The 17,920-nt window shown below is 54.6% G+C and overlaps 1 protein-coding gene across 4 annotated transcripts in view; it reads left to right on the top strand.

Annotated features, from left to right (window-relative positions):
* Window positions 1–17,920, top strand: part of NDST1 (N-deacetylase and N-sulfotransferase 1) — a 130,155-nt gene that overhangs the window by 45,323 nt on the left and 66,912 nt on the right. The window contains exon 1 of one of the 4 annotated variants that reach the window (XM_055431350.2): window positions 2,657–3,687. The exons of 2 other annotated variants lie outside the window; for them this stretch is intronic. The gene's annotated coding sequence lies outside the window, so the exon portion shown is untranslated. Of the gene's footprint in view, window positions 1–2,656; window positions 3,688–3,708; window positions 4,987–17,920 lie in introns of those variants that run through there. One more of the 4 variants, XM_055431349.2, reaches the window with a different exon arrangement.

Genomic DNA, 17,920 nt, shown 5'->3' with positions numbered 1-17,920 from the left:
GGCTCTGAACATATTCAGACACAAGCAAATGTGGGGGACCCAGAGGAGAGCCCAGTTTCTCTCTAGCCTGACTTCAGAGAGTCTCCATCTTGTAACAGCTTCCTCTGCCTGGGAAACAGTCTTGTGCCACAGTGATGGGGTTCAAGAGAACCCCAACGTGCTTACAGGAGACAGTGCTGGGGCCACTTGGGAGGTTGGGGGACTTGCAGGTGGCAGACTCTGTGGGTGGCAAGGATAGGTGCCAGGAATAGGCTGGCTGTATTCTAGTACTGGGGGCAGAGAGGTTCCTGTTGCAGAGAAGGGTGTGTGCTGGCGTCGGGGGCACATGCATGCACGTGTGGTCACAGTGACCAGATGTGGTCCAAGAGGCTGCAGGGCCTTCGCTGTTGCCAGTCCAATAGTTTTAAAGCATCTCAGTCATTTTAATGATGGTGATCGTATAATTGCCATTCGCACTTGTGGAGAGCTTGTCAGTGCTTGCTAGGCACATCCATATAATCTTCTCTGGAGTAATCCCCAGAGTAATCTTATAAGGTTGGCATCGTTACTGGCTCCATTTTACAGATGAAAATACTGAGGGCACACAACCATAGGTGGTAGAAATCTAGGAATTTTATTGTGGGGGCTTTAGAAGCATGATCTCCTTGGGAGAGAGGCCATGGAGGATCGTTTTGGTGTGTTTGTGTAGCAGGCTTTATAGAACTGCATTCTATCAAATGAGTAAGTCAGGCTTTACTGAGGAGGGGTGATGGGATTGTTTGGGGGTGGTTAGGGCTCAAGCCTCCAAATCTTGGCCTCCAGTACAGACAGTGTCATTCTCCCTTTCTCATGGATGGGCCATTTGAGGCTCAAAGAGGCACTGAGCTGAGTTCCAGGTCCCACAGCTAAAGCATGAAATAAAATCAGAGAGAAAAAACCCAGGTCTCCTCTGGTTCTAGCACGAGGGTTTGGGGAATCATGATCAGAGAGCCCAGTGTGCGCCCTGCTGTTCTCATCTGCCTCCGCGTCTTTGGGTACAGTGCAGGAGCATCCCTGACACAATATAGGAAGCCCTTCATCTCTCAGTGGGGAACAGGGACCCACACAGGGCCACCCACTGTGTCACGATTGGGACCAGACCTGCAGCGCTCTCTGTTCTGACCAGGGGAGGCTTTGTTTCCTGAAAACTGTCCCTGCCCCCAACTCTTCCTTTGGCAGGCTGGGTAGCCATAGCCCCCGGGGTGGCCCAGACCAGTGCTGGGGGTAGAGAAGGGTGTGTCCGGAGGAGAAAGCTGCCAAGGAGGGTGGGGCGGCATCCAAGGGGAAGAACACCAAGAAGCCCAGACCCCAGACGGAAACCAAATGTATTTTCTAGGTCCTGAGAGGATATTTGAAACAATGGAAGTAGAATGGGGGAAGTCAGACTCTAAAAAGGGCTTCTTGATATCCTTACAGGAAAAAAAAAAAGTCTTTAGGTTTGACTTTTGTTTCTCCGAAGGATGTTTATGTAACTTCCTGAAAGCAGGATCCCAAGGCTCTGTAAAGTTTGTCTGGTGCTGCTGTTTATAGACTCAGGGCTGTGGTGCTGGGTAGGACTTGATACGGTCACTTCCCACTTTATAGTTGGTGAAACTGAGGCTCTGACAGGTGGGGGTGCTGCCTGAGGTTGCACAGTGAGGCAGCAGGAGACTTGGGATGGGAGCCTGCGTCTTGCGGTACCTTCTAAGGGGCAGTTGTCGTCACCTCTTGCTCCCATGATGCTGGCTGGCCTGGAGCCCGGTGGAGACTGTGGAGGGTCCCCTCTTGGAAACAGAGCTGCTAGAGTCTGGGCAAGGCCAGGTCTAACCTGTAGACAGGTGACACATTGAATGGTGACTCGCAGGGTGGGGAAGCATGGTGGTAAGCTTGGCGATGCCACCCCTGTCCAGCTGCTGGGGCCCAGCCGCGCACCGTCTGCCTAGCAGCTGGGAGCTGTGAGTCACTCCCAGTGGCTGCAGAGGCGGGGGCTATTGTGTATCAAGAGTCATTCTGTTCTTCCAGCCCTGAAGGGATGACTAGGCCCTGGGCCCTGATGCGTGTCCACGCCTGTGGACTAACGTGGCTGTCCATTTGGGCTCCAAGTTCAGAGATGAGGGGGCCAGAGAGCCTCGGGGAGTCCCCTTCCTCCGCTTCCCCCCAACTTTGGAGTATTCCATGCTTTGGATCCGCTTTGCTCCCCAGCGCAGGGTTGTGTGAGCCCCTCAAATCTCCTGCAATGTTTTGTAGGCATTTCTGTGGATTCTTTTTCTGCGGAGAGAATCTGTAGGTTTCATCAGATTGTCAGAGGACTCGGTGGACCCCAAAGTGCTGACAGGAGGGCAGGGGACTATGTGTGCCCTGCGGGCTTGAGAGAAGGAAGCTGAAAGGCAGCGTGGTTCTAGCAGAAAGTAGTCTGATGGCAGTGTAGTTTCGTGGTTCATTGTGTGGTCTTGGAGGCCACTGTTGGGTTCTGAAAGCTGGCTTCTCTGAGCCAGCTCCGGCATCACCTTGGGTAAGTTAGTATGTTTGTGCTTCAACTCCCCCATCTGTAAAGAGAGTAGTTATCTACAGGTGTTGTAGACTTTTTAAATAAGATAAAGATAATGTATGTAAAGGATTTGTGCTCTGCCTGGCACAAAGTAACCACTTGGTTAAAGTTTGCTGTTATTATCAGTTTCAGCTTTGCTGCTAATTTGCTGTGTGATCCTGTTAAGTGCCTTATCTTGGGGTCTTAGTCTCCACCCACAGCTCTGTTGGGCTTTTCAGGAGCTGCAGGGCAGGGTTGAAAAGCAGCAGTGGGCAGGGGAAGGCGGGGGAACCTTCTGCATCCTGGGTCTCCCCAGCCCAGGCCCTCACTGGTGCCTTGAGGCAGGATTATGTAACCAGTGGGGCCTGGCCAGGCAGGATGGGATTCTCAACCTCATTTTGTCCTCCATTGTCTCTTCCTCTCCCTTCCCCCCCTTGGGGCTGTTGAATTAGCTGACCTGTTCCTCAAGCTCCAGGGATGAAAGCGAACCCATGCTATTCTGCCACTGACTGGTTTAGTTAGGAGGTTTGCTGGGCAAGGGGCCCCTCCTCCGGCCACCTGGGGACAGACAGAGATGACACCTCTGTGCCTGCTTTGGGGATGGAGACCAGGATTCCTTTTAGGGGGATGGGCAGGCTATAGGCTGGGGAGTGGTGCCCTTGACCGATGGCCCTTATGGCTTGAATTGGTACGCCACCTCCCCCCACCCCGCCATGACTCCATCCCCAGGAGTGACCTACCCAGCAGCCCAGCGCCAGGCCTCCTCTCCCAGGAAGCCTTCCCTGGTATCTTGGCTACAGGGAGCCTCCTCTTCTGAGCTTTGCGTTTGTTCTGTTCTCTTTAAGAAAACAGAGGCCACAGACTGGCAGGCCACATCCACCCCAGGGGCAGATTTTACTTGGCCCACACCAAATATTGAGCTAGTTGCCAACAGGAGATTTTACGTAAGATCTCAACTTCTGGCTTTACTTCAAAAATGAGAAGATTGTAAAACTTTGAGCCTAGTTCTCCAGTGGCCACTACTGGAGATGAAGCACATAAGCCCCACTCTGCCCCATTGCTCCCGAGCCACTTGGCACACTTGCACAGTCTTTCTCGTCTCCTAGGCGTCTGAGTTTTCACCTTGTCCTGTAGGCATGGCTGGCTCGCTCTCCTGTGCTGTGGTATGGTGCCCTGTCTGTCAGCTTTGTGGGCTTTTTGAGGGTGATGGGGGGTAGCTGACTCCTCTCTCTGTCCCTTGAAGCATTGTGCTCAAGCTCAGGACTGCATTCAACAGCAGGAGCATAATAAGTGTTTCCTTTATGAATGAAGGCGGAGCATTGCTGCGCCTCACCAGCTGTGAAGATTCCATTTAATGGAAGCCTCTGGATCAGCCTGCCCCGTGGCCTGAGAATCCTCCTCCCAGATAAGCTGTGACTGCTTAGCCACTGACCCCGGCAGCTTCTTAAGCTGGGGATAAACAGTCACTCAGAGAGTCGTCCCCACGCTGCAGTATAAGCAAGGAGAGGGACATTTCTTCTGCATCTGTCTCCACCTTCCACTTTCCCCGGGGGCTTGGAGGAGCTTCGGGGCAGAGGGAGTCTGGGATCAGCAGCCTTTGGATGGCATCAAGTGCAAACCTCTGCATCCTGGGGAGATGGGGGATGGCAGGGGAGAGTCAGTTTCAGTGTTTGCGGGACTGGGTTCCCCTCCTTCAGGCCTTTCTCTGCATTATTCTTCTCCTAGAGAAAGTGCTTTAACCCCTAGCTTCTTTGTTCAGCTATCTATCTATGCAAGGCTTATTTTACTCTTTTAATGGAAATCCTAACCTTCCCTGGAGACCAGCTAAGATGTCCCCTCTTGGAAGAGGTCTTAGCTGAGAGGTCACAATTGTTCTGGGTACAATAAAAATCTGGGAAGCTTTTTTTTTCAAGAAAAAAAGCATGCAGGTTTCTGGCCCTCATCTTTGATTCCTTCAGTCCAGAGCATAGTGTCCCCCTCCTAGAGGATTAGACACGAGGGTCTATAGACATGCCTTGAAGACCCTATCTTAGCTCAGGGAGCCCAGGGCTGGAAGAGTGGGCCTCTGGGTGCGTTTGTGCTATGTGACATCTTGTGCCCCTTTCCCTCTGGGCTGCTTTTTCACCTTCTGTGCACTAACACGCTGGGCTCCTTTGGTGGTTGTGACTGAAAGTGTCTGGAGCGCCATCCTGGGAGAGGCTGACGGGGGGATCTGGGCAGGTGTCAGAGTCTGGGCCAGGCCCAGAGGGATTTAACACTGCTCAGGTGACAGCTTAGGAGATGGCAAGGGAGGAGGCAGGCTGGAAGCCCGGGTCCCAGTGGGCAAGGCCTGTGCCCAAGAAGTTTGGAGGACTGTCCTGGGCTGCCAGTGACCTGGCCACAGGCTCAGAGGCACCTCGCTGGGTGGTCTGGTGGCCGACAGGCTGAGGCTTCAAGCACAGGCCAGCACAAGTCATTTACAGGTGGGTACGTCAAGGTACGTGGAGGGAGGGACGTCCCCCATGTCTCACGTGATTATGTGGAAAGCCAGGCTTGGACCCAGGTCTTCTGACTCTCAGGCGAGGATCCACTCCTCCGTCCTCACCTCCCTCCTCAGGGTCAGTGCCGGGCCCCCCCAGCTGGGACAGTCTTCTGGTTGTCTGTGACAGCCTTGAGGCTTGGCCTGGAAAAGTGATGCCACCATCGTCATAGCCACCCTGGAGGCATGAAACCAGTTGGGTGTGCAAATTACCCCTCAAACATACTCCGTCCCATTTTTTTTTTCATTTTTCCTTAAACTGTCTCCAGTGGGCCAGCTGCCTCTGTGCCCGTTTCCGCCTGGCACTGGGCTTCTTGCTCTTTATTCTGAGAACAAAGCTTCCTTCTGACGGTCCTCCTGCTGACAACAGGAAAAGGGCAGGCGTGGCACTGGGCCTCCCTCCTCCGCCTCCCCTAGCTGGGGGCATGGGGCAGCCTTTGTCAGATGCCAGACCCCGGCAGCACTGGCGGGCTGGTGGGGGGAGCCCAGCTGCAGCCCAGTCTGTGTTCCCACTGGGATGGGAGCTGCGCCGTGGCCCAGCTGTCAGACCCAGAACTAGCCAGAAGAGTGGGCACAGGCGTCAGATAGGGACCAGTGTAAGTCCTGTTCAGGTCCGAGCAGTTACTTGTACCAGAACTGTTCATGTGACAGCAGTCAAGAGTCCAGCTGGTTCAGGAAGAGCTTACTTCCGCCTCCAGGCTCTCCTGGTCTCCTGGGGCCCGAAGAGACCAACAGATGCTTGGATGAGGGCAGCCACAGTCCTTCCACCAACACATTTTTATTGAGCATCTACTTTGTTCCGACACAGCAGTGAGCAAAACAGACCGGGTCCCTATTTTGGACTTGGGGGTGACATTCTGGTGGTGAGAGAGAGTCAACAAACTGATGAATAGTGGCTGTTTGTCAGGTGGCCAGAGTGCCTGCCACAAAAATAAAGCTGTGTTGAGTGAGTGACTCTGCTGTGTTAGGGGTGGGGGTCATGGAAAATCTCTGGTGAGGGGATGGGAGACTCCAGGAGGGAGCTAGGGAGCCACAGGGTGTGTGGGGAAGAGCATTCCAGGCAGAGGGCACGACAACACAAGGCTTCGCGGCAAGAGGGTTTGGGATGTACTTGAGGAGCAGAAGACTGGTGTTTGGGGAGGGTGGAGTGAGAGCGGTCCTGGGAGGAGCAGCGGCCAGAGCAGGGGCAGGAGGACCGCCTAGGGCCTCTTGGGCCTTCTGGAGGACTTTGCTGTTTAGTCTGAGTTAAGGGGAAGCTGTCGAGGGGCTGAGGCTGGGGCCGAGGGCTGACTCACGTTTGCGGGCGGGGAGAAGTCAGGAGGGTGGGAGCAGGACACGGCCAGGCCGGGAGGGCGGGAGGGAGGTGTGGCGGTCACACAGGTGGCAGCACAGCTCAGCGTGGCAAGGGGTCGGATTCTGAATGGGTTCCTCAAGATGATGTGCTGATGCGTCAGGTGTGGGGTGTGGGAGGAAGACAGGGTCAGCGGCAAGGTTTCTGGTCTGAGGGACTGGAGGACATTTGTGGAGACAGAGAAAGCTGCAGGATGGCAGGTTTAGGGAGAGAAATGGAGGTTTCAGATCAGATGTGCCAGTTAGGGGCGTGTCTGAGGGAGGGGAGACGCGTGGGCAGAGGGTGGTCCTGGTGCCCCTGTTGTTGGAGGGTTGTGCCCTGGAGGACCTCCCAGACTCTTGAGAACCTGTCTGTAAGAACAGCATTTCCTGGGCTGTTCATGTTCTTTTTCTTTGTAAACCTGCTCCTTTCTCCCCCTTCCTTCTGGACACAGGAAAAAGGCAGATTCTGAGGACTCATTGTTTTGGCGGTGGTCCTGGCCTTTCTGCCTGGTGTGCTTCCTTGGGTGGGGGTTCCTCCCGGGGTGGGTGGCGTGGGGGTCGTCCTCGAACAGGAGGCCAGAGGCCTCAGGCCTTTCCCTGGCTCAGTTACCAACAGAGAGGTTTTTCTCTGTGCCTTGGTTTCCCCTCCAGCATATGGAAGTGTTAAGCTGGCCCCAGGGTTCTGAGGGTGGCAGGGGGCACTTGAAGAGGCTGAACGCAGAGGTTAAGAACCTGGCTTAAAGTTCAGTGTGGACGTGAGTCCTTGTTCTGTCAACTGGCTGTGAGACTCTGGGCCACTGGCATAACCTTTCTGAGCTTCAGTTTTCTCATCTGTGAAAATAGGCCAACCGTAGTACCTGCATCCTGCATCAGAGAGTTTTTGTGAGGGTTAAATGAGAGGATGCACATATCCAAGGCCTTGGCACACACCACACCCAGTGAACAGAGGCTGTTAGTGACTGTGCAGTGGGTCAGGCTATGGGGTTTTGCCCCGTAGGTGGTGGGAGCCGTGGCAGGCTGTCGAGTAGGAGACTGTCACACATGTGCTCTGAGGAGGCAGCTGTGAGTTTGGCTGAACCCCGTCCACCTGCAGGAGGGAGAACTGAGGGCCACCCCGATGGACTCTCCGCCCTTCCTTTAACTGGTGGTCTTCACTGACTTGGCATTGGCAGCTTCTGCCTTGCACACGTCCTGTGGGAATGGAGGTGGTAATTTTCCCTAAGATCTCCTACAGAGCCCCTTGTCTTTACATCCCAGTGGCTGACCTTAGGGGATGTGAGTGTGAGGCTTTGAGGGGTGGGTGACGTTGAATGTCCTTGGGTTGTCTGGACAGGATCAGGGCAGGGCAGGCCTGGAGTGACATTCCACGGGGCACTAGTATGTGACCTCGGTTCCTGGTCTGGGTCCAGCCTGGGCGCCTGCTCCAGTGGAGCCATGGAGGGGTTGACAATGGGCGGAATGCAGCCCCCTTAGGACCCACACTTCAGTGGTGCCCAGGCATGCTGACCGAGCCCTGTGCTTTTGCAAGACTATTACCCAGCAGTTGAATCATGCCAGGACAGCCAAGGACATTTCAGATTCCCCCCCGCCCCGTGGCTGGCAGCCAGACTGTCACCAGGCATTGCTTGTTTTCCCAGGGTCCAAGGGTTTTTCGAGGTGGAGAGGGCTCTGGAGATATTCCAGGGACTTTTCTTAACAGCTGGGTAAATTGAGATCCAGAGAAAGCAAGGCACTTGACCAAGGTCTCACAAGGCCGCCTCCCTCCCATCTGTCACCTCCCTCTGTTCCCATGTCCCTTGCTCAGACTCCTGGCCTCCTGCCTGGACGTTTGTAACAGCCTGCATCTTCTGGACTCTCCAAGAGCTTTGTCTGTCTTGCTGTTATCCTAATCTCGCCATAACCTGCAGGCATACATGCCGTTTGAGTGTGTTTGCTCTCCTTTCCCCTCTGGTGCCAGAGTGAGCACACAGATTGCAAGTGCAAGCCTCAGAGCCAGGCTGACCTCTGGTTGAATCTCCTCTCTGCCCCTTTCTAAAATGGGAACTGGGGAAGATACTCCGTGTTTCTGAACCGCAGTGTCTCTGTCTGTGTAATGAGAACAGTGGCAGTAGTTTGTGAAGCTGTCTGATGGTTAAATGAGATAATAACGTGAAGTGGGGGTGTAACACCGACTCAATGGACATGAATTTGAGTGAACTCCGGGAATTGGTGATGGACAGGGAGGCCTGGCATACTGCAGTCCATGGGGTCACAAAGAGTCGGACATGACTAAGCAACTGAACTGAATACCTGCACAGAATGAGCTCTCAGAAACGTTTGTTAGTGGGAGCTCCTTGGTGGTCTAGGGGTTAGGAGTTAGTGCTTTCACTGCCATGGCCCACGTTCAGTTCCTCATCAGGAAACAGGTCTCACAAGCCATGCAGCATGGTCAAAAAACAAAGGTGTTTCTTACATAGACCCGTCAGTGCTGGGTGAACTGAAAAGTCAAGGGCATGGAGGAGTAGACAGAGCTCCAGACCTAAGGCAGAGGGTGTGGGCTCCAAGTTCATTGCCAAACATTGCCTCACTGTGTACTTCTTAGGAAGTCACTCTTCCTCCAGGAACCCCACTTTTCTCATAGCAAAAAGAGGGAAGAAATCCCTGCCATGATCTTAGAAACGTATCATGTGATGCCAAAGCAGCATCTGTGAAAAAGCTTTGCATCTGTGTGATGATTTAAAAATGGCACAGTGGTGGCGGTGGTGTGCTGGTGGTGACGAGGACTTTGTGGCCACAGCAGTGGACAGCTGGCCAGGCTGGAGGCTGGTCAGTCTGCAGATGCTCAGCACCCACACAGGCTTCCCATGCCTGCCTCTGCTCCCAGCCCGCCTTTTGCATTAGCCTCAGCATTGCATCCTCAAAGACGTGGGAGGTGCAAAGACCCGGTGGCATCTTCTGAGCCATAGTGAGTTCTGGGTTATCTGTGGCAGATCCCGTGGAATGTAGGATTACAGCCAGGCCCTGGTTCGAATCTCAGCACTTCCCGACTGGAAGCTTGAGCCAGTTGCTTTACTCCTGTGAGCCTTATTTTCCACATTTGTGAAAAGAGGGCCTGATGAAGCAGAGGCCAAGCATTTAGGAAAGGGCCAAGCACACAGTTACAAAGAGGCATTATACCATGTTTTCTGCCTGGAGCGTGGTGCCTGATGGGCTTCTGGGTGGCGGGAGTGGGGGCCACTGTGCCCGTTTCCGGGGCTGAGCGTGGAGGTCGGTTACACTGCCTGCAGAGTCACCCAGCTTGGAGTTAGGATGGCCCTTGGAGTCTTCTGGTGCCGTTCCATTTTACTGGTGAATGCAGCAAGGAGTGGGTGCTTGGCTGGGCTCACTGGCAGGTTAGTGGGAGGCTGGGCCTTGGGTGAGGCGAGGGACGCACTTAGAGGCAGACTGAGAGGAGCGCTTAGGTGCTGCAGTGAGCCTCCTGGTGCCGGGCAAGTGCCTGCCAGTACCTGAGAGCAGGCGCCTGCTGCCTGGATGCCACATCCTAGCTCAGTGGAGAGCTAGAACACCAGTTCCCGACCTCGGGAATTGGTCCCCGAGCCTTGGGGGAGTGCGGACACCTGCAGGGTGCCTTGTAGAGCCTCACCCAGGTCCCCTGGCCTCTTTAAAAGGGGCCTTGGATAAGTAGTCACCTGCCCGGCGCTGTTTACTCTGTGTCTGCTCTCTAGCTGTTTGTGATCCAGAGAGAGCAAGGCCCTCCCCCTCCCCCCACCTGCTGCCCCTTCCCCTGCCAGCTGCGCCTCTGTGTGAGCATCTGAGCCCTCACCCTGGAGGGGAGGCATGTTGGCAGCAGGCTCCTGTCGTGATGACAAGCCCCAGCGAGTCTGGAGGGACAAGGGCACTTTCATGTGGGCCCTGATGAAGCCTCCCTGGTATCAGCAGGCCTGGCTGGTACCCACCAGGCCTCCAGGAGATTAGGGGGCTTCTGGGGCTCCAAGTGCCTCAGGCTTTCCTTTCCTCCTTGTTGACCCCAGAGCTCCTGGCTTCTCTCCACTGTGGCCACGGGACCCGGAGCCTTCTCAGCATCCCTCAGGCTTTTGTACCTCTAGGCCAGTCTCCCCATCACTACCTCTGGGCCACAGGTGACTTGTTACGAGGTGGCCAATGCTGCTAATCCCTGTAGGAGTTCCTGGTATCACTGCGGGCTGGCAGGAGCCTGGGCCACCCTCTGGTGTGATGTGAGGTGGCCTTGGGCAGTCAGCAGTGTCCATCCCCAGACCCTATACATTCAAACATGCCATTAACACCCCCCTGCCCAACTGCTATTCTTGGGGCCTGAAATTCTGCCACTGAGCAAGTTGTCTTGTTCTCTCCTTGGCATCCTCTAAAAAGGCAGATACCTTCGCAGGTAGACACTTTTACATAATTGCTGCTGAAGAGCAAACCCAGGCTAGCCTGGCCCTTGTCCAGCTGCCTATGTGACCATGGCCCAGTTGCCTCCCCCTCTGGGCTTTGTTAAGGCCCTTTTCTGCCGCACTCTGGTAGTTACCCTTCTTTCTCCTCTGTTGGGGTTGGTGGGGGCAGCGACAAGGGCCTGGCGGCTGGGGTGGGGGCCAAAACGAGGCACTTTGACCACCTGCTGGCCCTGTAGGGGCTATCAGTCCTTCTTCCTCTTCATCTTGGGACAGATGGGGAAACTGAGGTCTGGGTTGGGGGACGGACCCTGCTTTGATCACATGGGAAGTCAGGCAGAGCTGTAGTCAGAGCCTAGTTACCCTTACTGACGGCACGGGCTCATCCACTCCGGGCTGCCACCCTTGAGAGGAACGCGCGGGCCATCTGCATAGGGTCAGGGACATAATTTTTCCTCTTCCGTGGAAGCCACCTCTCTCAGGCGGGGGTGAGGGTGCGGGGTCCCTGCCTGCTGTAGGGTCCCCAGGCATGGGACAGAGTCGGATGAGACATCCTCTTTCTGAGGTTCAGGAGGGTAGGGATTGGTGGCCTCTGGCAAGGGACGCAGTGTGGGGGAGGCCTGGAGGCTTCCGGGAACGTGGTTGGTGGCGCGGGGTGCCCCCAGGCCACCCTCCCTCCCATACCCCCTCCCCCCTCCCAGGGAGGGGACTGGGCTGACAGTAATGCCATTTGTCCTGGCTCTGGGATTAGGCGCGGCCGTGTTAAGTGAGGAGCAGGGAGCCATTTAGAGGACACAGAGACACAAAGTGGAGTGGAGCTGAGCGGCTGCTGCCGGGAGCTCTGGTGGGTCCTGTCATTTTTCTCCCCAGCCACCCTGCCCCGTCTGACCCTGCCTCGTGTCCCCTCCCTCCTGTCCAGTCCTGTCAGGTCCGTCTGATGTGTGTGTGCCCACGGTGTGTTCATGTTTATACCCACGCAGGATGGGTCCCGGGTGCAGGAGTGGCCCCCAAGCCTGGCCCTGGGGGTCCTGTCTGCGTACAGGACCAGACACGGGCACCTCAACAATCTCCACCACCAGGACTGCCCCAGGGAGACAGGCCAGGGCCGACCTGGCCAACTCCTGACTGAGGAGAAGGAGACTGTGGCTGAGGCGTGGAAAGGACGGGCTCAGCTTCTCTCTGAGCTTCTCCTGACAGCTCAGCAAGTCCACAAATCCACCTGAGGCCAGCAGGTCTGGGAGTTAAAGATTTACCGCAGGCCCTGGGGAGCTGGGGTGGTGAGGTCCCAGGGTGCTCCGACGTTACCTTCGTGGCTTCAGTCCTGTCTAGATGGTGAGAATATGACTTGTCAAAGTCAAAAGGCTGCTGCAGACTTTCTATGTTCATTCTTTGTTTTGGCTGTGCCAGGTCTTAATTAGGGCATGTGGGATCTAGTTCCCTGACCAGGGATCGAACCTGGGCCCCCTGCATTGGGAGCACGGAGTCTTAGCCACTGGACCACTAGGGAAGTCCCTCTATATTCATAACTTGACTTTTGGGGGGAGTCGTTCACAATCTCCGTGAGTTTGTATGGAATGTGGCATCGTCTGGGGAAGAGTCTGCTGACAGCCTTCATGAGATTCTCAAAGAGTGCCGTAACACCCAGAGGTCACAAACTTCTGATCTAATCCATACCCCTTGTTGTCCAGTTGAGGAACAGGCTCAGAGAGGGGAAGGTATTGCCCGGAGGGAGCCGGTGGACACACTGGGATGCTGATGGTACTCCAGGCCCATGTGGAGTTTGCTTCCACCTCCAGGAGTTGGAGGCCCCCATCCCATCCCGAGTACACATGTTTCTCAGGATCTGTCCAGGGGTCATATGGCAACCTGGGATGGGCAGGGGCTGGGGTTGGCCGGCATTTTCCAGCTCCCCTGCAGGGCTGGCAGACAGGGAGGAATGAATAACGGTAAACTTGTATGTACTTCCTTGAAATAAAACGATGAATAACTGAGAGCATGGTTGGGCAGTGCTTGCCGTAGTATCTGGTGTGTAGCGGACCTGTGAGGCATGCTGGTCCCCATGGTCCTTCAAGTTGGTCTTATTAACTGGATCTCCTGCTTCTGACCCTCACCACCCAGCTCTCCCCTTCCTCAATATGAGACTTCTGCCTGGGGCATGGAGGCAGCCTCCCTGTCTCATGTTGTGGAGTCTCTGCCTGTCGGGGATGGGGCAGGGGATGGTCAGGACCCTCAGGCTGAGGTCCTGCCTCTCTGGGGACCTGTGGTGCCTCATCTGTCCATGAAGGAAAGCTTTCCTATGGCTAGGGATGCCCATCAGCCTGCATTGAGGCAGCTGGGGCCGGTCACTTGCAGGGAGCCCGTCCCTGGGTAGGTTCTGGGCTGCAGACCTAGTTTAGGAATGGTGTGGAGTGCTGGGCAGCTGCACAGAGGCTGGGGCTCCAAGTGGGCCAGCTTGGGGTAGTCCTAGCTCTGCCCTTGCCCAGCTGTGTGACCTTGAGTCAGTTGCTTCATCCCCTCTCTGAGCATAGATTTCCCCTCTGTGAAGTGCACGTATCAGTGACACCACCTCTCAGGGTGTGAGGATTGGCTGTGATGAATCAGGGGAAGCCAGAGTCTGGCTGGCAAGGTACCAGGAGTTCAGTCAGTGCCGGCTGCCATCAGTGAGGGAGGTTAGGATATTTGCAAAGAAATATCTTACTGTTTTTTTTTTTCCCCCAAGTGCCAGTGATCCAAGCCTAAGAGAAATAGCTGGAAATGAATTTGACTGCATAGACGGATTTGGGCGTTGGGTGGAGAGAGCCCTATTTTGAGGAGCTCTGTGGGCTAATGAAGAGCTTGCTCCATGAGAGTCCTGCTTGCCTTGGTTTGCTGAGAGCTTCAGCGGGGCCAAAGGGCAGCTGGTCCTGACCCCCTCGTTCCGCACTTTGCCACCCCGGCTGTCTTGTTTGCTCAGTAAACCCTTCTACCAGAGCTAGTGCAAAGGTACACTCTCAACTCAGGCCTTGCTGGAAGAAAGACAAATTCTTAACAAGTAGGGGGTCTCGGTTCTTGAGATTTTTGTTGGGCATTCCCCTCCGGGGAACCCAGCACAGATCCCAGGTTGGGAGCAGGGGAGTGAACCAGTGCTTTATGGTTTGTTTACTTGTTGATTGATGCGTGATTTGTGGGTCTGCTTGCAGGCAGGATGTGAGAGGCTGCTTTTGATGTTAAAACACACGTAAGATGCTTGAAAACAAAAACAAAAAGCGCAGCATTTGAAGGGAACAGAGGATGGGCTGTGCAAGCGCTGGCCTGTGTCAGCTGTCCTTGGTGAACTTGGAGGGTCTGTGCTGCTGAAGGATGGATGGGCTGAGGAGATGCCCAGTGACCACTCGTTAGCAAGCCCCAGACCCGCTCTGGGCCTCGGTTTCCTCGTCTGTCAAGTGAAGGGAATGTTGTTCATGGTGGTGTGGTGAGGGGTAAATAATAGCATGTAGTACATGCATATCAGGTCTCATACATGGGAGTCCATGCTTTAATATGTTTAGCTTGGCAGTTCCTTGTAGCAGACTGAAAAAGGGAAAGGTCATTGGCAGGGGCACTTCAGTCTTACGTACCTAGCGTGGGTGGGTGATCACTTCTGCCTTGGAAAGCTTTTGGTGAAGTTGGGGCCCAGTGTGCTAGTCTCGATTGCAGCTGACATCTCTGGCACATCAATCTGACCCTGCGTGGTGGGGTACAGGGCAGGAGAGCTCATCCAGGACGTCTGAAATTCAGAGCTGGCGGAGTCAACTCTCAGCTGAGGCTGGCCTTGGAGGAGGATGTGTAGGCTCTTTTTGTGGATAAGAAACTGGGCCAAGGCAGGTGGGGGTGGAGCAAGCCTGGTAGTGCGACCCGCGGTGGTCCTTTCAGCTCTCTGGGCCTCCGTGTCCCCGTGTGCTCACCGCAGGGCGGGCCATGCACTCTGCAGTCCTGAGACCCTTCAGCCAGACTGCCGACTGTCCCTTGGTGGCCGCCGTGGACTCCAGGGTGACTGATAGGCAGCCCTTTGGCCCCCAGCCAGGCGGAGCTGTGGGGGGTGGGGCATGCGGCAGATTCCAGCAGAGGAAGGGATTTGCTTCTGGTCTCGGCCTCCCAAGGGTGTGATTGCACCAGAGAAACTCCTGCACAGCTGGGAAGCAAATGTGAAGGATTTTCTTTGCTATCCATGTGGTGGGTGGGGCAGGCTGGGGCTGGGTAGCTGGTGGAGCAGGGTGGCTGTGGGGTGTGGCTGGGTAATGGGTGGTGGTGTGACTCTGCTGGGGGTGTGATGGGCTGGGAGGGGCCGAGTCAGCTGTGGGGAATGGCCCTGGGATTGCATGTGGGGCTCCCAGTGCCCAGCCGGCAGCCACTCCTCCTCCCTGAGGCTGAGTGCCCATTCACATACTTTTGAACCTGTTTACAGCGCTCTCCCCACACTTCTTCTCAGCTCCCCGCCCCATCCTTGTGCCTGTGGCCCGGAGGCCTGTGTTGACCCATTTGAACATCTCAGCACCATGTACGTTTGCTTGTCCATTCACGTGCCTGTGAGTGTGGAGGAAGTAGGGGGCGTGGTCAGGAGTGACCCAGGCAAGAAATAAAATCTGGGCTGGGTGAGCGTGCAGGGCTCTGGGTACCAGCCTCCATTCAGCCCACAGCAGCAGCACGCCAGAGACCTAGGACCTTGGAGCCCAAGGTATCACCATGTGCCAGCCACTGAGCAGTTTTACACAGATCATCTCTCTCAGTCTTGGCAATAGCCCTGCAAGATAGATAAGTAGTATAAAGCCATTTTACACTGGGGAAACTGAGACTCAGAGAGGTGGAGAGATTTGCACAAAGACCTTTAATAAGGATGCTGCTGCTGCTGCTGCTGCTGTATCACTGCCCCTCAGATGTTTGGGATGACACAGCATGATGCATACAGCTCTTCATGGGAGGCCTTCTGCACATGGTAGGCAGCAAGTGCATGGGAGCTGGGTTGTTAGGTGCACTTCACCATGAAAGGCTCAGGGAGCTCTTGGTCTCACTCCAGAGCCCACCTGTCCAGTCCATCCAGGGCAGAGCTCGACCTCCTCCCCAGTCCTCCTCTCTAGACAACTTGGTTTCTGAGAGGTTCCTTGTGCCTCTGCCTCTTTTCTCTTTGGGTCTTAGGATTCTGGGGGCACCTGAGCATTTTGGAGTGGGGGGTAGGGTCATGAGTGACTTTCAACAGAGCAGTGGCCACAGTTACTGTGGTATTTCCCGAAAGTGCAGCGTTGCCATGGCATCTCCATGACAACCAGAGCATCTCATTCATTATCCCAGCACCTTGGCAAGGAAAGCTGGGCCTAGGGCTGAAAGAGCAGAGTGGAGGCTTGGTTGAGGGCTTGGTAGCTGAGACCCCCTCATGCTCTCCCCTGTCCTTGCCAAGATTCCCGTGTAGGCTCTGGAGCCATCACCATTTCATGGGGTTTGGGTTCAGATTTCATCTCTGCCACTGACTAGCTGTGTGGTTTAAGTGACTTAACATCTCTGAGCCTTATTTTCTGCAAATGTAAATGTGAATGACAGTATTAGCTGGAAGCATTAATTGAGATCAAGTATGTAAAATGCTTAGCACAGTGCCAGGCACAGGTCATAAGTTCCGGTCCTGCCCCCATCTGCAGGCTCCAGGATCCAGAGCCATGTGTAGAAACACTCGAAGTCTGCTCCGCCTGGACTACATGCTCCGGTGTGCTCAGGGGTTGGGGGGTGTGTGTGTGCACTTAAGTGCTTAATTGCTCAGTTGTGTTCCACTCTTTGCAACCCTTTGTTGCTTTTTACTTTCTATTTTATTTTTGGCTGTGCTGGATCTTCATTGCTGTGTGTGTTTTTCTCTAGCTGTGATTATCAGGGGCTACTCTCTAGTTGTGGTGTGAGGGCTTCTCATTGTAGTGGCTTATCTTGTTGTGGAGCATGGGCTTTAGGGCTTGCAGGCTTCAGTAATCGAGGCATGTCGGCTCAATTGTTGTGGCTCCCTGGCTCTAGAGCACAGGCTCAATAGTTGTGGCACACAGGCTTAGTTGCCGTGACTGTGGGATATTCTCAGATCAGGGATCGAACCTGTGTCTCCTCCGTAGGCACGTGGATTCTTTACCACTGAGCCACCAGAGAAGCTCTCTTGGTGACCCAATGGACTGTAGCCCACCAGGCTTCTCTGTCCATGGAATTTTCAGGCAAGAATGCTGGAGTGGATTACCATTTGCTTCTCCAGGGGATCTTCCTGACCCAGGGATTGAGCTTGCATCTCCTGTGACTCCCGCATTGTAGGTAGATTCTCTACCTGTTGAGCCATCAGGGAGCTAAATGAGGGAGGGAGGTCAGCTATGGGACTGTGTTCACCCACCTGAGGCCAGAGCTTGAAGTATAAGCTACAAAGGTAGCCAGTGGGTGTGCATGCCCCGTGCTGTGTTCAGCCATTCAGTCGTGTCCAACTCTTTGCGACCCCATGGACTGTAACCTGTCAGGCTCCTCTGTCCATGGGATTTCCCAGGCAAGAGTACTGGAGTGGGTTGCCATTTCCACAGGCCTAGTGTCACTAAAACGTGTTTGTTTTTTTTAACGGACTTTTTTTTTATTTTGTTGCACCATGCAGCATGTGGGATCTTAGCTCATCAACCAGGGATTGAAACTGTGCAGAGTCTTAATCACTGAACTGCCAGGGAAGTCCCTCAAATGTGCTCTTTTGCAAGAAGTTGGAAATTCTTTTTTTTTTTTTTTTGCCAGTAAACAACTTAGTCTTCTATTTGCCTAAGGCCAGCTGTTACAGACACTGAGGCCCCAAGACTTCCAGAAGGGATGGGGGCGGTGGTGAGCCATCCTGCCTCCCAGCTGCTGCCTGCCCCATGCTGCTTCCTGCAGGAGATGGCAGAGTAGATGAAGTGTACCCTTTCGCCATCAAGTATCTCCTCAATTTTGTGTGTGTTTCAGTAGCTCAGTCATGTCCGACTCTGCCACCCCATGGACTGTAGCCCATCAGGCTCCTCTGTCCAGGGGATTCTCCAGGCAAGAGTAGTGGAGTGGGTTGCCGTTTTCTTCTCCAAGAAGTTGGAAGTTCTGACTTTTATATGAAATCTCCTGATTTTGAGAGGCTGATAGCTAGTTTCAAAGAAAACTGCTGTCAAAGAATTTTGCATTCTG

Source organism: Moschus berezovskii, chromosome 8, assembly GCF_049115385.1.
Source record: "Moschus berezovskii isolate FMDL1 chromosome 8, NW_MosBer_1.0, whole genome shotgun sequence".
Classification (NCBI taxonomy): Eukaryota; Metazoa; Chordata; class Mammalia; order Artiodactyla; family Moschidae; genus Moschus; species Moschus berezovskii.
The sequence above is the reverse complement of the archived record's forward strand: the minus strand, read 5'-3'. Positions and strand labels throughout refer to the sequence as shown.